Genomic DNA, 26,703 nt, shown 5'->3' with positions numbered 1-26,703 from the left:
TGGGAAACAGGTGTGTTTTGAGGACTTAAAAAAATTATCCACAGGGCATGGTGGCACATGCCTTTAATCCCAGCACTCAGAAGGCAGAGGCAGGCAGATTTCTGAGTTTGAGGCCAACCTGGTCTACAGAGTGAGTTCCAGGACAGCCAGGGCTATACAGAGAAACCCTGTCTGAAAAACAAAAAACAAAACAAAACAAACAAAAAATTATCCTATAATAATTGTAGAAGGAAATATTGTAGAGTTATTAAGATATCTAATTATGAGAATGGTGTGCCTTCTACCGTCCCCTAAACTCTCAACCCTTAAAGTCTAGCAAAAAAAAAAAAAATGGTCTTGAAAGCCACCAAAAGCTCTTTTATAGTCCAATATTTGCAGAACTTCATTAGTAGCCAAAAACAGTAATAACAATAATTCTGCTGGATTTTACATTCCTCTGACATTCTTGTTGTACACTTTGAATGTTATTTCCCATTATTATCCTAAATTATCTGTTGCCACAAAGAGACATGAAAGTTTAATTATTGAAAATGTATACTTCTCTTTTGTTCAGATAATATTTTGAGTATTTTGTTATAAAAACAGCTCTGGGTAGAATGAATCACAGAGGCCAGGAGAGCTACTTAAAAGAATGTGGTGAAATAAATAAACACGTAAAATTTTAAGAGGAGATGGTTAGCCTTTAAAAACAAAAGAAAGCTAGGCAAAGTGCATATGTGTGTGTGTATGTGTATGTGTGTGTATGTGTGTGTATGTGTTTGTGCATTTGTGTATTTGTGTAATTGTGTTTGTAACAAACATCTTCCTGTATATCACACTTGCCTCAGGTTGAGAAGGTATGGCACTGTCTACACTTTCAAGAGCCAGGGGCAGAAAAGGCTCTTATTTTCTCCTCCCTTCACAGACATTGATACTGTCTAGACACACAGAGGTCAAGTTCTCTGTTCAGGCCTGAGCACATTGACACAGCGAGGTATTTGGTGCAGTGGGGGGCCTAACTATCCTATCTGTCATTCTTTTGTGCCTTGAAAAGCTTCTTTCTCCCACCCATCAGAACATTTCTGTCCCCACAATTACTCATCATAGAAAAATAAAATCTTTCATATGAGAGCTGCCACCTGAACAATCTTCCTTTGAAAAGTCCCTGTACCTGAACCAAACAGGCATCCTTGAACGACTCAAATCACATTGAGAGGTAACTCCGAGCACACGTGTGACACACATAGGCTCTTATCACCAGATTCTGCCTTTAGCACTTAAAATTAAGTTTTCATTAATAAAGAGAACACTTTGGGCACAAAGGGCAATAAAATGTATGCCGAGTCTTTATGTGGCTTTGTGTGTTTTCTTTTTCAATGAAATAAATATGTTTAGAAGTGAGAGCTTAAGGTTAACAACTTAAGTAAACCATGAACACTAAAATCCATCTACCAAATCTAAGGTAATTTAGATTCTTAATACAAATATTATACGTTCCACAGATAGTTCCATTGAAAATATTTAAAACTCCCACCTTCTAACATGGATTTGGGAAAGTATAATTATAACAAATATCTTGTCCTGGAAGTTGATGGAAACAAGTTTAGTCTTCTAGTGATCATGGCTTATAGGAAAATTGTATTTTTTAAAATTTACTTTATTTTGAATTTTCTCTTTGCACTCATCTGTGCATGTCTTCTGCTCCTAACCTTCATTTTTGTTGCATACTCCATTGGCCTTGAGAAGACTAGTTTGCCATTTTGGGTTTTCCTGTTCCCTACGCATTTATTTATTTACATTCCTATGTATTCTCTTTAAAAATTAAAATGACAATATAAGGTCTGCCATCCAATGATATAAAACCAATGAGAACATTGCATCTTATCTCTTTCTCACGAACTCCTAATGGATCTCTATTCCTCACTCAAGGGCTCTTTGGGTTAAGGACACAACCCAGAAGACTTTGTACAACCGACTAGAAGCCAACTTTGTAACTGTAATTACCTCTCCTTCCTGCTCATGATTATTTCAATTTCCCTCCACTGTTCCTTTGATTAAGCCTCTACTCCCTAATGCACTGAGCTTTGGGCTCCCATTATTCCTCACAGTTTTGCAGATTCATCTGTGGAGTTTCTGCAAAGGCAGCATAAGTGCCCTTAGAGGAACCATTTGATGTCCAAGGCTCCCTCCTGGGAGTAGGGTGAGGGACACTTCAGTCCAGTACTTCTTCCCACCTCAGGTCACTTTGTTGGTTGTCACTGAGAAGAGCACTCACTCAAGACCTTTCCTGTTCTCCTTACTTCCTGATCACAGAGCTTAGCTTTTATTGTCTTCTACTAAATTACCTCCAGACCATTTTCAATCTTATTTAACCAAGACATGAACACTGGTGAAACTTGCTTCTTTAATTTTATTGAAGATATCATGTGGAAATATTGACTTTGCATATTTGAATGTCAGAGCCTATGAGAGTAGGCTTATAGCTTTATTGCTTCAAATATTGAAACAAAGTAAAACTTTTTGCAATGTAGAGTTATAGTCATTCATTTATTCAACACATATTTAGAGACCTAATATAGAACGAATACTGGTTTGCTGTTTAGTTTATTGGATTCAGACTTAATTATTATGGTTTTTTTTTAATTTTAGAAATTTATAGCTACTCAAGCCAGCAAAATGAACCAAGGCTTACAAGCCAGGGTCATAGAACAAAATATTTAAGGCCTGGTTATGGTAGAGTGGCTATTTGGGCAAAATGAAGGCACCAAAATTCTGACAGTTATATGACTTAAAACAATGACCTATGAAAACTGTAATTGGGATGGTCTGTTTTCTGCCCCAGTCTGCCCTATAAATGCTAGCTGCAAAGTTTATTCTCTGTAAATTTTGGACCCCCCCCCCGCCACCCCAGGTATCCCTAGATGGAAGAGGTAAGGGAAAGACTGAGACTAGTTGTCATTGCATGTGGCCCAGGACAGGACACTAGCTCTCCTTTCACAGGGACTCATCCAACACCCTAGGATGCAGAGCCTACCTGCACACAGCCACCTGGGCTGCAACTCTGCAAAAGAATTTCCCTTCCTGTCTTGAAGGCAAGAATGAGGACTGGCACTTACTCACCTTCTGGGCTAGCAGATCTCTCCTTGTTGGTTTTGAAATTAATTTTCCTTATCTTGACACAAAGACCCAAAATATGACTTTTTATTTTTTTGTTCTCACAGGAACAGGCGGTGAGGAGGCAGAGGCACTTACAATTTACCAAAAGGGGGTATACTATATTTAAACAGCATATTAATACACCATGATACAGCTGGGCAGGCTGTGTTCATCCCAGTGAAGGCTGTGGCTCTGTTCAAACTTACTAGTGCTATCAAGCATGCAAAGAGATAGAATGTAGCTCAGCCTATGCAGGCAATAAAGGAAGGAGAGAGAAAAGGGCAGGGGTGGAGTTGGAGGAGGAAGTAGGGAGGGGACTGGGAGACAGAAAAAGGAGAAGGGAAAGTGCAGAAGGGAGGGAGAGGGACTAGAAGGAAGGGAAAGGACAAGAAGGGGAGGAAGGAGCCAGAAAGGGAGGAATGAATGGGAGATGGAGAAGGGAAATTAGGGGAGAGAGAGATGGAAAGAATTTGAAACAAAAGGAGGGAGGAAAAGTGGAAAGCCACACTGGCTGCCAAACTACCCAGACAAGACTTTAAACTGCTGAAGGTTCCAGAAAAGCCATGAACTAAGTGTTGGCCTAGGGTGAAAGAGAAAAGAGCATCCTTTTCTTCATCATCACACAAGGGAATTTGTATTTTTCAATAGGTTTGTAAACCCCATCTTCAGTTCTTGCATTTTGCTCCTGCCATTTCAAGGAGGTGACTCTGGAGAAGGGACTTAGCTTCTGACTGAAACTGGTACTGGTGTTTAGAGAAGGGGAGACATCCAAGCAAGGACTGGGACTTGTGAAAGGAGAACGAGAAGAATGCCTCTAAGAAGTATTTGTAACTTGAGGTTTGAAATGACTTCAAAACCCTGTGTCATTCTAAAGAGGACATGCAAAACTGTTCAGGCTGGAGCCTAAAGCCCTCCCTGGGATCAGGATCCTGAAAGCTCCTTAACACATGGCAGCCCTCACAAATGTTGTTTTTCTTTGCCAAAATGTGGAGATACAGACTTTCCAAGGGAGTGCTTTGTTTCCAATTATAATCCAGTTAATTTTTTATTCTTTTCATTTATACTTTCTTTTAATTGACAAAGGATCTCAATGAGGTAGTATGTTATTATTTTTTAAGACAAACTTCCAAAGAGATTTGGAAGACTGTCATGCGTCCTCAGAAGGAACAAATTTAGCACATAGATATTCTCTACACTGAAATCAGAGTTTCAGAAATGTTTCTTCTTCTTCTTCTTCTTCTTCTTCTTCTTCTTCTTCTTCTTCTTCTTCTTCTTCTTCTTCTTCTTCTTCTTCTTCTCCTTCTCCTTCTCCTTCTCCTTCTCCTTCTCCTTCTCCTTCTCCTTCTCCTTCTCCTTCTCCTTCTCCTTCTCCTTCTCCTTCTTCTTCTTCTTCTTTTTTCCTAGAAATATGTCAAGTGGGTAGTTACTTCATACCAAATGTTACTTTTTAAAAACAATTTTATATAAAAGCTAGTCTTTTAATGAGAGTCAAGCTATATTTAACAAGCCTCTGAAGAGAAGGGGATGAAGTCAATTTACAGTTTTAAATGCATCAGAGATCTCAGTATTGGATAAACCTATGTGGGAGCCACAGTGTTTAAATTGAAGGTTAAACTATCCCACTTATAATTGACTTTAATGAATGCAACCCTGCCACTTTTTAATATTCAGTATATGGAACTTAGCAACTTACATTTTATTCATCAATACTAATATTATTTTCCCACACTATTTGTAATCTTTAATGTTTCTAGGGTTTGTCTCTATTTTGTGCTTGTGTTGGTGTCATTATGTGCCCATGTTAGTGTAGGTACCCCAGATTCGGGGGATCACATTCCCTAGAGCTGAAGGTTCAGACAGTTGTAGGCTGCCAATGTCTGTGCTTGGAACCAAAGTGCAGTCTCCCTCAAGAACAGTGAATGTTCTTAATCACTAATATTTCTCCCTAGCCCTATAGTCTTTACTTTTTGCTTTGGATTTGTAATTCAGACACATTATATAACTACTTGTTCCATAGGCATCATGTTGTTTTTCTTTAAGGACTTGTAACTCTTTAGCAGTGTTCTCCTGTATTTCTTTAAGTGAGTTATTAAAGTCCTTCTTGATGTCCTCTACCATCATCATGAGATATGCTTTTAAATCCAGGTCTAGCTTTTTGGGTGTGTTGGGGTGCCCTGAACTGGGCGAAGTGGGAGTGCTGGGTTCTGATGATGGTGAGTGGTCCTGGTTTCTGTTAGTAAGATTCTTACATTTACCTTTCACCATCTGGTAATCTCTGGTGTTAGTTGTTATAGTTGTCTCTGTTTAGAGATTATTCCTCTGGTGATTTTGTTACCCTCTATCAGCAGACCTGGGAAACTAGATCTCTCCTCTGAGTTTCAGTGGTCAGAGCAGTCTCTGCAGGCAAGCTCTCCTCTTTCAGGAAAGGTGCACAGTTATCTGGTGTTTGGACCTCCTCCTGGCCGAAGATGAAAACAGGATCTTTCCGAGAAGCTGTGTTGCTTTGGCCTGTCACAGAAGCCGTTGTTTCAGTAGTCCACACTCTCACCTGTGTAGACTACTTTCCACGGAGTCCTGAAACCAAGATGGCTCCCACGGATCCTGAGGCAAAGGCCTCCCAGGCTGGGTGGACACCTGTCCTCTGGCCAGGAAGGTGGCTTGTTGTCTGGAGCAGAACATGGCGCCGCCTCAGAAGCTCTGTGGCTCTTGCCTGTCCCAGAAGCTGCTAGCCTCTGTAGTCCACACTCTCACTTGCAGACTGCCCGCTGCGGAGTCCCAGAACAAAGGTGGCTCCCTTGGAACCTGAGGCAGAAGCCTCCTAGGCCGGGCGGACACCTGTCCTCTTGGCATCCTGTTGTCCAAGTAACATTTATGAAGCATATAAACCTGTAAGGCAACCATTTGAATCCGGGACTGGAAAACAAATGAAAATGATCCCACACACTTAGCAAAGTGAAGTCTGGGAATAGATTTCTGAGCCTCACTTTACCTCACAAGGTGGCTGCTCTCTACCCATCACTTGTATTATCACAGCATGTGGAAAACAGCTTATTAAATGCATACCACCTGGTTTTGCTTTACACAGTCTCAAACAGAAATATGCACTGGATTCCTTTGTCCAAGGGAGATGATATTTGAGGAACTACCTTGCCCATCTTGCATGATAAAGCTAGCTTATATAGTGAAGCTACTAAAATGATGCTCAGTTGCCCCCATGAAGTCAGCAGCAGGTGAGGCAGTGTTCTTTGGCCACTGTTCCCAGGTGGGGGAAACTGCATGGGATGCCATTTACCAGGATGTGTCTTCACCAGGGCAGGAGGGAGGATCAGGATGTGAACTTGATATCAGCAAATAAGTACCTCAAGAAGCAATAACAGTACTAGGTTCCCGGATATGATGTTGGTCAAAGGCAAAGGCATGCTGTGCCTCTCAGCAAAGGGATGGCAGGTTTACTCCACACATCAAGGAGTAAGAGAGCTGAACACTGCAACTAAAGTATCTCTACCACAGGCATGCTTAAATTTGAAGGTAAACGCACTATTTCAAAAAAGGAGCTGAGTTATAGGTCATTCTTCTGTTTCTTCCTCAAATAACTTCACTACACTTAACATAAAAGTGTGCATTATCCCACTCCAATCAATAATATTAGTCCAATAGAAAATCTGTATATCTGTGTAAGCCCTGAGATCAAACCCATCTTGAATGGGTCATGTAACCTAGGCATGCTTAGTTGTAAATTTATCTCCGTATGGCCTCCCACCAAAAGCAAAGATATATGTTTACTATCCTTTTTATTTTAGCTCAAATCCCATTAGAATCTGTGAGGCTGAGTTCAGTGTATGCTCTACAGTGTGTACAATGGCAGAGAAGACAAATGTAGAGGATGTTAAGCTGACTTCTCTATCTTCTAAGGTGATAAGGCAAATACATTTTAAGAATTGTCGTTTAAAGTTCTGCTTCCTACATGTATAAACACACAGTGTATTGCAGCCTCGTAACCTTCTTTTATTTCAGATTAAAAATTAACTGCTATTATCTGCAATATAAGTGACCTAAAATGTGAAACCTGCGGTAGGGAATATTAATGTTTTGGGATTTGGCAGGAATTAGTCCATGGGAAGACAGGTGATAAATGTAACTGTGTTTCCATCCTCACCAATCATAGCAGGGAATGTGAAACCAGCTAGAACATGTGCTGGTGTGACTTGTTAGCACTCTCAGCTGCACAGTCCATGGCAGTGGCCCAGAGTTTCTGCACATTTGTGCAGAGTAAACTCATAAATTAGAAGAATGTCAAGTTTCTCTTCATGGGCTCTTTCTTCCATGTTTGTGTTTGTGTCTCATGGAGTTTGTTCACATACTCATTGAACAAATACTTCTGAGATCCTGCTGTGTGCTAGTTCCAGTAAACAGAGATGCATACATGACAGGCTGACTCCTTTCTCTTTGGTCAGAGTGTATCATGACTAAAGGAATTTGGAAGTCTATGTAGATGGTAGTAAGTATACACATGGGTGCAGATAAGGATTCTGTGCTAAGGACTGTGTTGTGTTGGGACCCTGGAGGTCTGGTGGCCTCCTGGAGAAAAATGTCTAGGGCATGCAGATGGCAGAAGCTGAGAGATGCACTCTGTAGATCTGGTGCTGTGGACAGCTACAGAGGCACAGCAGAGACAGCTAAGAAGGAGATCCCAGCAGTGAAATTCGGAGAATGTGGCAGTCAGCTGCCTATTTCTGTGGTATATGAGACAGGAAGCATTATTTTGGCCCACAATGTCATGGGTATTTCAGTCCTGTTTTGGAGGCAGAACACAACTGAAGAGATATGAAACAGAGATGTTTATCACATGGTGGCTAGGATAGAGAAATTATCTTTTTAAAAAGGCAGAAATCATAATGTAGGGATCCCCTTCAAATATGTACCCCCTAAAGTCTCAACTACTACTACCCTCACAGGTTCCATTACTCCAGTTTATAGCAGGTTGATGATGAAGCCTTCAACTTAAGACCTTTGAGGAATGTTTGAGACAAGCGTTGTAAGGGTGCGGCAAGCAGAGCCAAATTGAGTATTGTTTGCACAATTGAAGGAATTTTACATTTTCCATTGGAGACATGGTAAGTGACTGGGAATTTTCTAGTACAGTAACCTCTGTTGATGTCATCTAGATATCGACTATCAGAACCTTCTCATTCTGGTGAAAATGTGATGTACAGAAATAGCCTGAGAGTTCTGGGAAATTTCAGCCTGCTTGGAGAACCACCCTGATGTTACAGGTCAGAGGGTTTGATGGGGAGCATGATAAATGCCAGAAGTAGGAGCTCATGATGGTCAGGATATTTAAGGAGATGCATGCCTGCTAGCTGTCTACACAGATGTCTCATCTGGAACAATTTGCACTTCCAGTTTCATGTCCTTGGCCTCCATCTTCACTGCTCTTTACCCAGATGAACTAAGAGTGGGCTTCACTTGCTCTTTCATCCTTCCTAGGATGGCCCAATACAGATTCAGGGTCTTTTTCAAAGGTGTAGCTCTATGTGATACCTGCAGTCTTCAGTGGTTAAGTTGATATTTGGATAAAGGACTGTCATGGCAGATCAATGGGCATCTAAGCAGCCTTGATCCCGGTAGCTAAGATCCTGAGGCCCACATGAGCATTCTATACTCTGAGATGCTGACAGTTCTCTGTGCTCACATTAGGATATATTAAGTACTGCATTTAAAGCAAATGGTACAGCTCCATTTGTGGCTTCAGCAAAAGGCGTAATGAGTGTGTGTTTCCTGTTACTGTAGGAGGAAAATAGCATAGTCTGTTGCTAGATATTTTTTGATTTAAAACTTTGTTTGGGGGTCTATGTGAATGGTTTATAAGTCAATTTAAAGGAATATTTGTTCACTACATCAAAAACAGAAGAAAGGTAAAAATTTACCAATAACAAAATATTTAAATAGAAATGTAGACCTTTCGAGAGAGCAACACTAGGCAAACTCATGGTCCAGTTGGAAGTAGATAGCAGGGATGCAGGCGGGGGAGGCATACATATGCTGTGGATAAAACAATGGTCAATATAGACTGCAAAATCTCCATTGGTTGTTGGTGCTAGCTAAGACAAAACAAAGAAAACAACAACAACAACAATTAGAGTGCTTGCCATATGTATGATTTCATAAGAAATTTAGGGTTTAGGAAGCATATACGTTCCTAATTTTACATTTTGATATTTTCCTCTACATCATCAACACTCATTGATATTATATTTTGTTTTATTTTTACTGTATGTATGTGTTTGTGTGTTTTTGTATTTGTATGTGAGAGCAAGTGCATGTGTGTACAGAGAGGCAAAGAGAAAGGTGTGTGATTCCCCATGCTCTGGATCAGGAGCTAAAGGTGGTTTTGATCCTCACAACTAATATGCTGGGAATCAAACTCTTGGCTGTCCTAACCACTGAAATATATCTATAGCCCGTCTATCACTTCTTTACCAAAGTAAGTCATTTGACAGATACAAAGAGCATGACTAGAGGTGATGCATCAAATATTATATGCAGAGTTGAGACTCCCCAATTTCCTAGGAGATCTGGCTGAGACATTAAGGTGAGAGAATTGCCTAGTCAAATGTGTAGATTTTTCAAATAGAGAAAATACTATGGTGATAAAGAGCTTATGACAGAGTCAGAGGAAAGGATGTTACTGCAAATGATGGGTGTTTTATTACCCCTCTAACCAAGGCCATAAAACATTCATGTTTGCATCTGATACATCCACTTATTCATTTTTCCACAAGAGAAAAAAAAAAACCACGTGAAAGCAATTTGTTTTCTTATCCTGCAATTTAAATATTTCAAACTTGATGTGCTGGGATGTCTTTTGGAGTTCTGACATGTCAGTCTCATGAATATCAGCATTAATGTCATAAGGCATCATTTAAGGGAAACTCATGAGCCAAAGCTCCCTTTCAAAACGTGCATTTGTTTATTCATTTGCTTTCTTGCTTGCTTGTTTATCTAGATGCATTTATCAGCTCTCTTGCTTGTGCTTGGGAGATCTTGTCTGGAAAGAGTAAACAGCTGGAAATGTACTAGGATTCAAATATGAACCTTTGGCTGTCAATGCATAAATACAGAGAAATTAAAGTGTATGTATGTATGTATGTGTACATAAATACAGAGAAATTAAAGTGGGTGTATCTGTCTGTGTGTCTGTGTGTACATATAGAATATACTGGAAGCAACAGGTCATCCTTCCCCAGATAGAGAATGTCAGAAAGAGCACCAGACGAGAAGTGACTGATTATAACACTGTAGTTTATTTTTAAATTATTAAAATTAATTTCTATAACATATCTATATATACATATGTTTATGTATATCTCTATTTCTATCTCAGATCTATATCAAGTGTGTGTGTGTGTGTGTGTGTGTGTGTGTGTGTGTGTAGCCAAGGATATCCCTGAGCTCGCGGTGTTTCTCCTGTTTCTATCTTCCAAAGTCCATGATTACATGCGCATACCCCCATTCCTGTTGTAGGTGGTGCTAGATATCAAGTTTGAGGAGGAAGCATGGAATCACTTTCTCAACCAGAAGAATATATTTTAAATATTTACTACTCTACCTATTCATCCAATTACAAGTGGAGTATTATCATAAACAGAAGTCATATAACTAAGAATTCATCTAACCACATTATACCTAACATGCTCCCAGCTGGAAATTAAAGTTTACTTTGACATGAGCCATTCTCACAATAAAAATCAAGTCACACTGAATTACACCTCTCAAACTGTAAGTGATCATGTGTTTTCATTCTCTGAGGAAGCCATCTTGGGGCTTTTCTTCATGATCCAAAGCTCAGATATTAAACAACCCAAACTGTCAAGAAAGTGTGCTCTTTTCTACTTAGGTTGGGACTGAGTATCATGGTTTAGAAACGTGAGATATTGCACAACATTTGAAAACCAGCCAATGCACTTGCTGTATATAGTCACTCATGCCATTCATTGTGCAAAGATGTTTAAAGGATTTCTCTAACATTCACAGTAGGTGTAAAGACCATTGAATTCCATGATGCGGGTGGGGAGAGAGGAGTGAGGTTTTCAGAGAAGAGCTTGGTTCATTTTTCTGTTCTGTCTGTTGCTGTGTGTAAAAACTTATGATAGATTATCTTCCTCCATATTTTAAAGAATTCTGGGAAAGATAATTTCAGTCACTAAAATGCTTGCTACACATATTTGAGACCTTGAGGTCACACTCTCAACTCCACTTGAAAAGCCAGGCATGAGGACCTGTGCCTGTAATCCCAGCACTAAGAAGTAGAGACAAGTAGGTACCATCAGCTCACTGAACAGCCATCCTACCTGCTAGGATGCGCTCTATGTTCACTGAGAATCTTGACAAATAAGCTGGGTACTGGTGGAGGTAGACACTGGATGACACTGACTGCTGACTTCCACATCTTTTCCTGTGTGCACATATGTGCAGCACACATACAAATCATTAAATATGAAACCTGGTGAACATAGTGGAAAATGAGTGATTCTCAGACAACGTTCCCTTCACGTAAGTTCTATGTGGATTTCCCGTTTGACATGTTTGATGAGAAGTCTTTCATTCAAGACTCCATCAAGTCTGATCTCTAGCAAAACAAAAATGGCATGGAAACTTCTCACATTTTTAATAGGAAAACTTTGTTTATACAAGAGAGTTATGGGTTTTTAGATGAGATGAGATATTTTGATTAAATTACTTTATAAAGTGCTTGCAATTTTCTTAGTCATATAAACATAAACAAAACATGTAAACCAGAAAAGAAATTATGTCTCATCTATGCATGTTAAATCCCTGCTAGGCATAGAAACTGCAGCACACTTTATCCTGTATGAGACTGGCTACTAGCTGAGCTCAGACGCTCCAGGGCAAAATTGGCTTCTTTTAGGAACACACACACCACACCTCTCATAGTGATATCCATTTCAAGTGAACACTGGTATAGAAAAAGAAAAAAAAAGTATATTCCAAACATCTCTGAAATTATCATTGCTTTCAAGGTTCAATGTGGCTTGCTAGCTGTTGGACTTCCAAACCTGAGGTACCTATGCAAGGCAATAGTTTGGATGCAACAGGGTTCATACCCGGCACTGATGCTCCAGTCAATTGATCATTACACATGTCCACTGCTTAAGTTACTGCTGTCTTCCTTACAGCTCCTGAGAGCAAAGGCTTAGGACTGTGCAATGGCTTCTCCCACAGGGCACCCTGAGATGGTCTGAATCCCAATCTCTGATGGCCTTGTGGAAGCTTTTCCTTGTGGTTAAAGAGGACATCTGGGTGTAGGAGCTTTACAAAATGAAAGCCCACAGTCCACAGCCTTATCCTGTCCACAACTACATTAAAAGGGAATTCATTCTATCAACCCTTTTGGCACTAATTATGTAAGGGAGGTCATTTGCTAATAGAATACATCTAATTGTTCTGCAATGTGAACATGATATTAAATCACAAGATTGTTTACTGCCAGAAGAAAATGTGTGATCGATGAAAATTGTTGCTAAATAGAAGGATGAGAGTATGATAGTGGAGAGAGTGATAGAGGATGAAGAAGAAGAGGAGAAAAGGGAGAAGAAGAGGAGAAACAGGAGGAAGAGGAAGATAAGGAAGAGGGTGATGATGTGGAGGAGGAAAAACAGGAGGGGAAAGACAATGTTAAGAGTTTTCATGTACAGTTAAACACTATTTTGAAATACTAATACTAAGCCATGCCAACACAGCTGATATTTTCTAATTCAGTTCCACTGAAGATATTCTCCCAAGTTCTAAACTTCTTACAGAAGCTCTCCACTTAACTCTGAGCAATGGTCAGGAAGAATGATGGATGCAATTGCACTGTGATAACAGGAAGTGCGTTTCCCACACAGAGGAGTACTTAGAATAAGAGGAAGATGGAAGGAAGTGAGTCTCAAGTTTCAGGGAGGACCTTAGTAGCTAACTCACATTGTTGCTGTATATACTGAGGAGCAACTTCCTAGAGAGTCCTTGGTGATGTTTGGCAGCCTTCTACAGATGCTAGAACAAGCATGGAAGAACTCTAGGCTCTCATGGTGCACCTAACTTTTATTCAAGGGTTTGTAGGTGTTTCTGAAATGATGTTCCCTATACTCTGCAAAAATGTTGGTGAAGAGACCCCTCCCTATGAGTGCTCACACATTTATACATATTTAGGTGACTGTATAGGGAGATCCTTGTGGTTTTTAAAGAATGAGCTTAAAGAAGACAAAAATACTATAAAATCACACTTGTACCACATTTCATGTAAAATAATCATCACTTTTGAGGTCATTTTGGAAAACTGAAATAGACTTTAAGGTATAATTAAGTTTTCCCCACCATTTCTACGTAATAGGCCACTGTGTTCCATCCTCTTATTGTGGAGTGGGGGCAGATGGCACATTTCATTTCGCCATTCCCAGAAGCCCCCATATGCACATGACACAGAACTGGATAGGTTCCTCAGAATCTGGAAGGCTCTCAGCCTAGGCCACAAACAGCGTCTGAGAGTCAGCTGTAAGTAACTCCATCCATGACTGTCAAGTGAAATGATGATCTCATGGAAGAGTGGTACTTCTCTGTAGAAAATAGTTTTATCAGACTTAATTTTAAGAAACATTATATTTTCTAGATGTGTAAGTTAGTCTTTCCAGGATGCATTTCATTTCCTCTTTAAGACTTCATTATTCACATTCCAATTTTCTTAGTGAAGAAGTACAAAATCTATCACTCGAGGAAGCTGGTTGAAACAACCATGAGAATATTTTGCTACAGCAGATTTATTAGAGAAACACATAGATCCATTGTCTAAAAGGTTGTGCTTCACCAACATCAACTTCTCATAAAATCGCCCATCCTATCTTTGAAACACTGCATGTATATGTGGCTACCTGCATGGTGGACAACCTTCATTCAGTCAGTGGTTCTGATTTATTATTCCCTTTTAGTTTCTTTTAATGCATTTATTATTTATAGGATGCTTTAAAGGGTTGGGGAGAGTTCTCAGCCATAAAAGTTCTTGCTGAACTAGCCTGAATACCTGAGTTTGAATGCCCAGCACCAGTGGAAACCCAAGAATGGAGTCATGTGACTGCCATCCCACAACTAGGGACAGAGAGACACTATAAAATCAAGACCTTGATGTTGACAAAGGGAAATGAACATCTCCAGGAGTAAATGCCCTCAGAGTTCTGGAGAGTATATGGCATACTTTCAATATTTGTTTAAAGCTGTGGTTCTAACCTGTGGGTTGTGACCTCTTTAGGGTGGTATCAAGTAACTCCTATGGGGTGGTATCAAGTAACACTTTCACAGGGGTCACATTTCAGATATCCTGCATATCAAATATTTACAACTCATAGAAGTTGCAAAATTACAGTGAAATAACAACAAAAATGATATTATGGTTGGATCTCTCCACAGTGTGACAAACTATATTAAAGCCTTATAGCATTAGGAAGGTTGAGGACCACTGCCCAAGAGATTAGTGACAACCCAGGTTCCAGTAAGCCTTTCACTTCACATAATGTCTCAGCACCCATACTAGCATAGAAGATGTGCTTAAATAACATCACCCTTAAAGACAATTCTCAGACCTCTTATACAAGGTATTTTCTGTGGAGATGATGACTGAAGAGTTTCAAAGCAGGAGAATCTGTGTTAGTTCAACTTCTCTAGTTCCTGTTCTGCTGTGAAGGAAAGAATTGATTCCCACATGCATTTAAAAGTATTGCCTTACAAAGAGTTTGCATTATAGTATTGGGTTTTTTATTTGTTTGTTTTGTTTTTGATTTCTTTTTTTTTTTTTTACCAAAATTGCTTTTTGTCATTCTTTTTTCTGCTACTTCCCCCTCCTCTTCCCATCCTGCCCTCTACTCTCCAGGAGTGCCCAGTCACTTTCATCTCATGTAGGACTTCAGCCTCTAATCCCCTTCCCAACACCTTTCTCTCCTTTTGTGGTATCCTCTCTATGTTGATAGACTATAGAGTCCCCTGCATCCCTTCTTTACACATTTACAAATGTTGAAAGTCAGACTCCACCAATTAGAGAAAATATGTGATGTGTTCTCCTGAGATTACAACACCTCTCTGTGTCTCAGCACAGAGACACCTACCATCTTTGTTCATTGTTCATAACAGCACATGTTCAAGGAAATGAACATAGCCTAGATGTCAGGCAACAGAAGCACAGTTAAAGAAAATGTGGCCTATATACACAATAGGATCTAAGTCAGCTGTTAGGGAGAATAAAATTATGAAATTTCCAGGCCACATGAACATTTGATATTCCTAAACAACTGCCGTCAGCCTTCAAATTTCAATGCAAAAAGAGGAATATGAACTCTGTGATTGAACAAAACCATTTTCACCAGCACACAATTGACCCGAAGACTGGACAGTGCATTCAGGATTCCAATGCATACAGTTCTGTCACCAGGACATGCTTTACAAAAGACTGTGCCTTATTTTGAAGTCACCCCTGAGTACTGCCAACAATATCTGCTGATGCTGAGAACAAGTCCTTAATTCGGAATTAGCCCATGTTCTTGCAACCCAAATGTGCTAACATTCGATTTAGCTCCATAATTGTGGCCATAGACAGAATGCCCTCAAAGTGTTCCTGTGGAGAGTACTCTACTTTCTTTTATAAAAACATTTTTATGCCCTGAGTTATCTTCCTGACTTCATCAGATGCCTGCTGAACACCACCTGTCTTTTTGGCATTGGGACATCCTTTGAAGTGCTGGCTTTGTCTTTCCAGGGCAAATGGAGCTCATTCTGTATATCAGTGGCCACAGGTTTCATTTAAGACTGGGGCAGGGATAGGTGGGAGCAGAGAGGGACCTCCCATGGAAGGGATCCCACTGGATGCTCTGCACTGAATCCCTGGGATGATGCACGCACACATGGTACCTAGAATTTGCTGAAAAGATTCAAGCAACTTTGAAATCGGCAGGATGCCACTGTGACAGATGGGTCTCCATGTGGCCACGGTGCCAAGTCTTCTATGCATCAAGTGTCTCTGCTGAAAGTTTGAGCCTCCGCCAGTCATATCCAAATGGATGTCTGTCTCCAGACCTGGAAAGGGTGTGTGAGGCTCCATGGTCTTCCCAGTCCTACAGCCCAAGGCTCTAATCCACCCCTCCCTTGGGTTTGCTCAGGAAGCCTGGAAGCTTATAATTGAGAGTTAAATTGATGCAGTCATCATCCTGCTTTCTGCTTCACCTTCTGCTGCAGACAGCCCGGGAAACCTCAGCAGTGTCTCCTCTGCATGTGCTGGTTCATGGAAACTCTAGGAAGAAAACACATGCTGGGAGCAGGCACGAGCAAGGAAGATAGCATGCAGATTCTCCTAAATTGGATGTTTCAGTGCAAACACTTCAGTGTCTAAATGTATATCAGAATCTGTGGTTGTTAATCTACATGTAAATGTTTCCTTAAGACACATAGCTACTCACAAACATGATAAATCAATGGAGGAAACTCTGTTACTAGGGTGTGAGTGGAGTATGTTAACAAATGGCAGTGTATTGCATTTTCTTTCATGTATGCATATGCATTAAATATAAATTTATAAGCATGTATAATATATGGATGTGTGTATACTTATATGCATGTTATATATTCATATGTATATTAAAAATCTCATATGTGTGATGGAGAGCTTTTGATCCCATGCCCTTCATTTGGCAGCTACAATCTGTAAGACCTAATTTAGCATGACCTTATTAGACAAAGGAGCTAAGTAGCCTTTAGGATGTTTCTGAAAATGAATTACAGTGGCTCCTGCCCAGCATTTTGACATCAGAGAGAAAGTATCCCATTTCCTTGCAGAGAGCACCTTCCATCTGTCTGGAGGAATATCCCTTGTCTTACTTGGGATGTCAGTCAAGACCTGTGGAATAGCAGTGGTCCAAGGTATGAATGTCCATGGGTCTGTCTTGTAGAGTTTCTCTACTTCTAGTCTGGTACATGAATTTTTTAAGCTGAGAAAATCCGTAGTGTTCTTGAAGTTGAGAGCATCTAATTTTTTATTACATTCAACCTCTCCAGGCTTATTGGTATGAATTAGATCCTAGAAAAAGACCTGGGAACTTTACAGAGGGAAGGAAGACTCCACATTTTTATCTTACAGTGTGTAAGGATAAAATGATTTGTGCATCCTACAGTATGCTTACCTCACTTGCATCGTCTCCCCACCTCATTTTCCTATCTGTAAATGTCACAATGTTACATTTTTCTCTTTGCCTTCAACATGTTTGAAGGAGAAACTATTCTCAGAATTGAACTTGAAGTTCAATGAGTTAAATATAAGTGTACATTTTTATATGTGCATATATGTAGACATGCATATGTATGCAATACATATTTACATATTTGTAAATAATTCTCATATGTGTGATAGAGAGCTTCCAGAACTCATGACCTTCATTTCCCGGCCGCGATCTTTAAGAACTAATTTACTATCCATACGCTCAAAATCTTTCTTTCTGCTGTTTTAGGTGCCAAATTGTTATTTGCCTCCTACAGAAGTATTTCTCAGGAATTGAAATATCATACCTAATACAAGAAATTATAATCACTGGATTTATAATTTTAAATCTTAATTGGATACAATTAATTAGAGCCCTATTTTTATAGATTCCTTTGATAATTACATTAATTAAGAAGGATGCACCATAATTGGGTTCTGTCCAAACAGTAATATCTCTGGCAGCTGCTGTCTAGAGAAGCCCTCCTCATTATGATGCCCTGAAGAATATGGTGTAAGGGTTAGTGTGTGACTTGGCACTGTGAGCACGGTTCTGAAAACACATGGACAATTCCCTTGCTTAGTGGGTTGTCAGTGGCTCTTGCTAAGATTAATTGTAGTCAGGAAAAGTCTGAGAATGGAATCCTAATCTCCAGTGTGCATCTGGTAAGACAGAACTTTTTCTGGTTGCTGAAACTATGTAGGTATGACCCATAGACATATGTTGGAGACTTGCCCATGTAATATCCTCTGATGGCATAGGTTTCTGTTAGAAATGAGGCTCTGGGAATTGTCATTCTCTCGCGATGCTCTTGGGTGATGTTTTTCATCCTTGTTATTCATGCAACCTCTATCCAGGCATTGCCTAGGATTCTGGAGTCTATCAAGGCAAGGAGCCATTCAGAGCCACCAAACTGTCTGTAGTAAGAAGAGCTATATTGTAGTAAATGATGATGTTGATCTTGGTTGTGGCTTTATGACAGGCACAGCCACAGGGCTCAAGGGCCTTCAGATCCTGGACATGGAAACAAGGAATCAGCTGGAGGTGCTTCTTATGAAACACTTTCTACAAAATTTCCTTCCATAGCCCTCTCTCAAACTCCCGTTCTTTTCCTGTCTCCCACATTTCTCCTACAGAAGCGGCTATGCAAATCTTAGGTCTGCAAGTCTTTCAATCTATTTGAAATTTGCTGGCAGTTATTCTGTTTATCTTGAAGGGGAACAAAAGTCTTTAGAAGAAAGTAAAAAGGAGAAGTGTGGTACTAGGCCTAAATGTTGTCAGCATTTTTCAGCAAAAGGAAATTGAGCTAGCACAGAATGCTTAGTTGGGATGCTAAAGATGAGACTGAGACATGCTCTGTCTCTTTGTATGAGGGTTGTGAATTTGAGCTCATTGGATGGGAGTCTATGACTGTCTTTCACCTTGCCATTATCTCCAAGCTAATGGTCTTCCTCCCTTTCACCCTAATGTCATTTTAGTTCAGTCAGCTGCCCCCATGTGTTTTTGTCAGGGATGTCAGTGTTAGCTTAGAAAGCAAGCCTCCCCCTTGCTTGGTGAGAGAAGAAGCTAATTTTAAGCTCGCTTCTTTTATTCTCCAAGGCTGTGTTAAGTACTAGAAAAGCACAGGCGTTGTGAGTGTACAGTGCTGGGATTCGGTCTTCTCTTACTAATTATCTCATTCTTGGCAAGCTTCATTACCTTTTTGGAAGCTCGATTTCCTCATCTAGAATCTTCAAAGATGAAACTATTTTTGCATATTGGAGGGGAGCTAGAGATCTCAGATGGTGTTGCTAAATGGAGGGTCCAGAACACGATAGAAGTTCAAAAGTAGCATGTCTTGTTCATACTGGCCAAGGGGATCATTGCCTCTTCCTCTTGCACATTGTAGATTAAGGAGCTATTGTTATAATTTATTCAACTGGGGCAAAGACAATCACCAGATACGTATTGCAGTTAATTGCTTCAATATAGAATCACTTGGCCTAGAAGGCTTATTCATGCATTTATTATGAATAGCAATAATGTCACTAACATCCCAGTAAGGGGCAAGTATTGCATTATGTAGATCATTATAATATATACATATATTCTAATATATATATACATATATATATATATCCCATCAATGACTTTTATACAAAAAAAAATGGAACAGTCATCACTTGTCCTGATCTGTTTGTATTTTCACACAAAATTGAAATTTGTGCTGTGCTCAGAACACTGCAAAACACTTTTAAAAAAAATAGAAAAAGCTAAATTAAGAAACTGAGTCAAGAACCATAAATTAGCCCTCCTATTTTTAAAATTGGAGTAGATGGAGAAGAATGCACCACTTTCCAAACACCAAGTGCTTTCAGATGTACCTTGCACAACAGTGCTGGCTGAGGGTAGATGCCAGCAAAGGTGAGTCTTCAAAATCAAATTAATTTCTATATGCATGTTGCTGTCTATCCATAGAGAGATTCATGTATACAGTTTTTGCTCAGTAGAAGAGTTGATTCAGGACTTGATTTAAAAAAAAATCACACCACACTCCCTCTCCAGGGTTGACTCAACTTCAAGGTGGTTTGGGGATTTGCCAGCTCAACCCACTTCTGGAGGCTTTGAAGGTTTATTTATTCTAAGAATTATATAATCACTTCCCCACAGGAGCTCAAAATGCTTCTGTCAGGAGGTCTCTGCCATCCCCGGAGGCAGCTAAGGGCAGGTGTTGGACATAGAATTTTACTGACTTGATATTAAGGAAAATTATTATGGACTGCTGGTAACAGTGACATAGGCCTAAATATTAATCTTGTAAAATCATGGAGGACTATTTCTGGGAAACAGATACTTATGCTGTGTCTGAAGTCATCAAATTATCTAAAAATCCTGCAGAGCATCCAGTAGGAGTCTCCCTGGTGACTTTCAGGAATAGCTGCCATCCACCTGCAGGTCTGTGCCATCACTCCCAGCACCTGGGACCTTATCCAGACATTAACAGAGGCAGGTTGACAGGGACAGTTGCAAATGATTTAAAGACAGAGCTTGACAATAATCAAATACCTTTAATTATCAATCAGATAATTGAATTATTAACCAAATGTCTAGATTTTCCTGTTTCATAAAGAATGAATTTATTAACACCCACAATGTCATATTTTGAATTAATCATTAGAAAACCCTAAATGAAGGTATATTTTCTTCCCAACCCCACATGTTAAAATCGAGATCCAAAGGTAACAGTGTTTGGGAGAATACTGGGAAATAGTTAGGGTGCAATCTCCATGCATGGAAAACATAGTGAAAGCTGAAAACCTTCCACCATTTGATGGGGTGAAAAGAAGAGGCGATCTATGAACCAAGAAATGGGCTGCCCCAGACACAGACCTTCCAGCATCCTGAGCTTGGGCTTGTAGTATCTGGAACTAAGATATAACTGTGTGTTGTGTTTAAGTGACCTGGTAATCAGTTATATTTTTATAAAAATATGCATAGAATAATGAGTAATAAACAAAACTCACATTATTTTATAAATTATATTGTAAGTAGTGAGTTCTAACTGTTGCCAGCTATCCCATATAATACAATATAACTTAAAATACATTTCAAAAACTGAGCCAAAGTCTGTCCAATCTAATATGGAAAATATTTATCTAAATGGAATGCCTCATAACACTACAGCTAACACTGAAACATGGGAATTGGAGAAATCCATATTTAACACTAGTTCTTAACTGATGCCTGAATTTGTTAGTCATAGGAACAATTAGTTTTCTTTCAACTGTAAATATTTTAAAAATTGGTAATGTTTAGAAGACATCAAACGTAGTCATCAAATTAAAAGCAACAGTCATAATCATGATGCCATTGCGTTTTTACAATATAAAGCTAAATGAAGAAGAAAAAAATCCATGGCTTCTCATCATTCATCAAAAAATGGGTTCTTGGGTAAGAATGATATCTGGAAAAGAAGAGAGACATACATGCTCCATAAGTCATAGCCATGATGGGCTTACCAGGAGAATCAGCCACAAACCACATGTGGAGGGGAAATTAAAGTAAGGACTTTTCATTAATTGCTTAGAATAGTTTGAATGCATTAGAAGACCTTGAGAGCACACAACTATTGCTTTTCCTTTTAGGTATATGCAAATGCTAAATAGAGAAATCTTACAGAGATCCTGTTCTTCTTAAAAATTTTAATTAATTTTTTTACTTATTTAAATTTCCAATGTTGCATCCATCCTGATGCCCCCTTCAGAGTTCCTCACCCCATTCCCTCTCCCATTTGCCTCTGAGTACAAAGAGACTAAGCCCCCATCCAAGAGACACCCTTCTTATCTTTGTCTTATCAAGTACATGATTGAACAGTGTGAAGTGTTCCAGATCTCTCTCAATAAGAAACACATTTTCCCCAGGTGGATATACTTGATGGAAGGAATTCAAGGGGCAGAGGTCTTCCTCAAGGGAATCTGTTAAGGGCTATTCTGTCTCACATGTCGAAAAGTCATAGGAAATAAATGTTAAGACTATAGACAATAAAGACTAATAGAATAATAAACAGAAGCAGAATAAGTACATTACAACCAGGAAAACATTAGGGAAAAAAGAGAAGACCTGAAAACTAGAAAAATAAATGATCACAGGCAGATGAGATAGACAGTCTCTCACACACTATCATGTTGGACTATATAAAAACTCTGCCATCTTTCACCTCACACCAAGAGGCTCCTGGGCAGTGTTCATGGACTGCACATGAACATTTTAACAAAATGGCTTTGTCTGTGAAGATGGAGTCTAAACATTATCACCTGTGGTTATAGACATCTTCAAACATAGCTGGTTCCTAGTCAGATGAACAAAATTCTCTACACCTGGGTCTTATTCCCTTCATTTCTTATTAACCAGTACAGGCCAAGGTAGAATAATCAAGAAAAAACAAACACAACAAAACAAACAATAAAAAACACGTCCCCACCCCCCCCGCAAAAAAAAAAAAGAAACCAAAGAAATAATGTAACAATATATCCCAATGTGGCAGACATTATCCCTGCTTAGAATGACTAATTACTAGACAGGACACTTTAGAGTAGTTATGGTTGATGTATCAATAGTGTGGATGTAAAAGTAGACACTGTGGAAGACAACTGTTTGACATAGCAGAGTGAACACTTTACAAAGAGAGTCAACTGGAAGGCTAGAATTAAAAGTTTTGCAAATGAAATAAAAATCACACTTATTGGGAGTAACTAGTAGATGGGTCAACACTGAGATAATTGAAAATAAAATCCAAGTAAACATTTGAAGGAGGCAGAGAAATATTTACAGAGAAACATTATGTACTAAAAATAATCAAGTCTGTACCTACCTGAACTTTTGTGTCCACAGTACAGCAACTGAGGCTCCACCAAGAGTAGTTAAGCGGTCACAATCAGAGCAGACACCATTGATCCTTCAAACAGACAAGGCACTAGGACATCTGTGGAACCCAAAGTGAGAGTCTGAGGAAGGATTTAAAACTGGCAAAACTCTAGCTAAGTGAATGAAAAGGAGGAGAAGGACTTGCCATTATCAGACACGTAGGGGACTACTGTTGCCACCAAGTGTGCCTGCAAGATTTGATAATGTGCATGACATGGACCAGTGAATTGAAAGATTTGAAAGAATAACACAACACTCTGTCTTCCTGCTGGCAGTGGGCTCTATAAGTTTGCTCTCCCTACTGTCAGGCATTTTATCTAAGGTTCCTACCTTTGAATCCTAAGAGACTCTCATCTCCCAGGTCTCTGGTGCATACTGGAGAGTCTCCCCAACCTCCTACCTCCCAAGGTTGCCTGGTTCCATTCTTTCTGCTGGCCCTCAGGGCTTCAGTCCTTTTCCCTCACCCAATACCAGATCAGGTTCCACTCTCACCTCCCACCCCCTGTCCACTTTCCCTCTCAGGTTCCTCCCTCTATCCCCACTGGTAATTGCTTTCTTTTCCCTCCCAAGTGGGACTGTGGCATCCTCACTTGGGCCCTTCAGCTTGTTGACCTTTTTTAGTTCTGTGCACTGTGTCTTGGGTATTCTGTACCTTTTTAATTCTTTTCTTTATCTTGGCTAATATCCACTTATTAGTGAGTACATACCATACATGACCCTTTGGGTCTGAGATACCTCACTCAGGATGATATTTTCTAGTTCTATCCATTTGCCTGCAAAATTCAGGATGTCCTCGTTTTTAATAACTGAGTAGTACTCCATTGTGTGAACCACATTTTCTGTATCCATTCTTCTGTTGTGGGACATCTGTTTTTTTCCAGCTTCTGACTATCACAAATAAGGCCAGTATGATCATAGTGGAACACATGCCCTTATGGCATGGTGGGGCATTTTTTGGGTATATTCCCAAGAGTGGTATTGATGGGTCTTCGGGTAGATCTATTTCCAATTTTAGGAGGAACCTCTAGATCAATTTCCATAGTGGTTGTACCAATTTGCAAACCTACCAGCAAAGGGGAAGTGTCATGGAAGCATGTGGCCCTTCCTGCTTACATGTGTAAACTGGCATGGAAGCATGTGGCCCTTCCTGCTTACATGTGTAAACTGGCATGGAAGCATGTGGCCCTTCCTGCTTACATGTGTAAACTGGCATGGAAGCATGTGGCCCTTCCTTCTTACATGTGTAAACTGGCATGGAAGCATGTGGCCCTTCCTGCTGTAGTACTTCATTCATCAAAACTGAACTTAGTAAAAGAATTGCAGGGATCCATTCATCCTTTCACTCAAAGCCACTTTGATTTTGACTTCTGAGATTTGAAACTCAGTTTGAAGACATATGTTAGGGATATTTTTCCTTAAGACACTCTGCTGTCTACTCCAGCAATGTCAATAAAAGTATCATTTGATCATATACCCAATGAGTGAGGAGCTTAATTCTTGGAGAGGGAAGTTTACACCAAAGAGCTAAGGTAGAATTCATAAACCTGGACACCAAATACCCTTTATTTTAGGGCTAGCCTAGGGTTCATATGCTTGAACACCACACAAATTTTACCTTAGGCCTAGCCTAGGGATCACATATCTGAACACCACACACCCTTTACCTTAGGCAATACTTGCTATTACAAGTTCACAAAGAAAAGCCACTCTTTCAAAGGTAACAATTTCCAAACAGCATTCCTTTGCTTTCCTAAACTCTTAGGCAAATATATGTATCCATCACCTGGGGCATAATTTACTTACATTTTCTAGCAAATGTTTTTAACTCACTATTTTGAAAAAGATTCATTGTTATTGTTGGTTATAGATATAATAAAAAACCCATGGAAACGCCCAGTGTCATAAGGGTACCAGAACAGTAGAACATTTTAATTTTTATTTTACAACTGAGGATACTGAAAAACGGAGTCATTATATACTTTGCTTATATCATATATACAGTAATTGGTGCAAAAGGGATTTGAACTTGAGACCTCTGAGTTGAAAAAAGAAAAAGAGTTCAATCATTTTGCCTGAATGTTAACTGTGGGGAGAAGGAGATTTCCTCTCTGACTTTTGTTAACAGAAGTCAACACCAAAGTCACATCAGGAAATGGATAATAATCTATTCTTAAAAAAAGAAGAAGAAATATTTTGCTCAAAAGATTTCAAATCAGTACTGTGGGACAAAGCCAGCATCCTAGGGAAGTGGTCTAAGGAGGTGCACCTTGCCTTTGTGTTCACAGCCTCCATACAGGGAGCAATAGTTGGATCGCAACAGCAGTGTGTTATATGATAAACCTCAAACATGACAGTAGTATCTAACCTCTGGGCTAAATCTAGCCATCAGGAAAGGCATGCAGATAACTGAAGTTTTGAATAAATGCAACTGTTGCTTTATTTAGCCAGAAACTCATTTACAAAAGACAGCTAGGAAAATGCCTGCTGATAAAAATCAGTTTCGAATTAACTCATGTGTGGACCTGAAGGTGGACTCAGCAAAGAACTTTAAGTAGAATATTACTCTAAAAATGACATGATTTACAATATATAGAATGGAAAGTAGCAGGAAACATATGAAACTGTCAGAGAGGATCTTCCTCATTAATAGATTAAGCAAGATGGTTCTGGGCTGGGAAAGTAGCTCAGAAGGTAAAGTACCTGGCCAGACAGCCTGAGAACCAGAGTTCAGCTCCTTAGCCACACATAAAAATGGCCAGGCCTAGTGGCCCATGCATACAATCCTCAGCGCCAGAATGATAGTGTCAGGGCATCATCAGACATTGCCAGCTAGCTAGTCCTTCCTGATCAATGAACTCCAGGTTCAGTGAGAGACCCTGCCTCAAAAAAATAAGATGGAGAGTGGTAAATGAAGACACCAGTGTCTGGATATACTCCCCCCGCCCCCCACACACATACAAATGGACATGTATACATATTATGTATACAGGATTGTAACACACCCACATACATGGATGTGCATGTACACATAAACGTGATTATAACACCACATACACACACACACATACACACACATGCACACATATAGATGCTGTGCATGTACAGTCATAGAAACCTGGTTATAACACAACACACACACATATACACACACATGGATGTGCATGCACAGTCATGTAAATATGGCTACAACATCACACACATACACCATGCACCTACATTCCACATACACACATACACATACATGGATGTGCATGTACATTCATGTAAACATGGTTACAAAACAAAATGCATATACACATACATACATACAGACAGACAGACATCCATCCATACATACATATACACATACACACACACAGACATGCATGTACATTCATGTAAACATAGTTATAACATAACACACACATAAACATAATCACATACACTCACACAATATGACATTTGGCCAATTAAGTCTCTGAGCCCATTGTACCTCTCTTAGTTTCATAATGATGTTTAAATAGTAAAGCCCTATAAACCATGGTATTAGGAAGAATGTATTTATAATCAAAAGCAATCACACAAAAAGCAGTAAGTGTTCATTTAATAAAACCTATTTTCTATATCAGCATTCACCTAAAAACAGGTAAGACAGCATGAGCAGCCTGCAGTACCTACTACCCTGTCATCCTCTAGACATGGAGAATTCTACAGGAAGTTTTTGTCCAATAGATTAGTGCAGGATGAATCCAGAAATCTCTTACATAAACTGCCACAGTTTGCTTGCTCTAGAGCTCTGGGGAGTGACCTCAGTACTTTCATATGATGGGATTTTAAATATTATAGAGTTTTCATTTGCAAGTAAGACTTCAATTCAGCACACATTTTTGTTAGT

At 39.5% G+C, this 26,703-nt stretch overlaps 2 protein-coding genes across 2 annotated transcripts in view; both read left to right on the top strand.

Moving 5' to 3' along the window:
* Csmd1 (CUB and Sushi multiple domains 1) overlaps window positions 1-26,703 on the top strand; it is a 1,642,848-nt gene that overhangs the window by 53,563 nt on the left and 1,562,582 nt on the right. The window lies entirely within an intron of this gene.
* Window positions 1-26,703, top strand: part of C030002A05Rik (RIKEN cDNA C030002A05 gene) — a 138,762-nt gene that overhangs the window by 10,573 nt on the left and 101,486 nt on the right. Inside the window, exon 1 of the mRNA XM_030243881.1 lies at window positions 1-26,703. This exon is cut by the window's left edge and continues 10,573 nt beyond it; it is cut by the window's right edge and continues 101,486 nt beyond it. The gene's annotated coding sequence lies outside the window, so the exon portion shown is untranslated.

Source organism: Mus musculus, chromosome 8, assembly GCF_000001635.26.
Source record: "Mus musculus strain C57BL/6J chromosome 8, GRCm38.p6 C57BL/6J".
Classification (NCBI taxonomy): Eukaryota; Metazoa; Chordata; class Mammalia; order Rodentia; family Muridae; genus Mus; species Mus musculus.
Note: the sequence above shows the minus strand (reverse complement) of the source record. Positions and strands in the feature narration are given on the sequence as shown.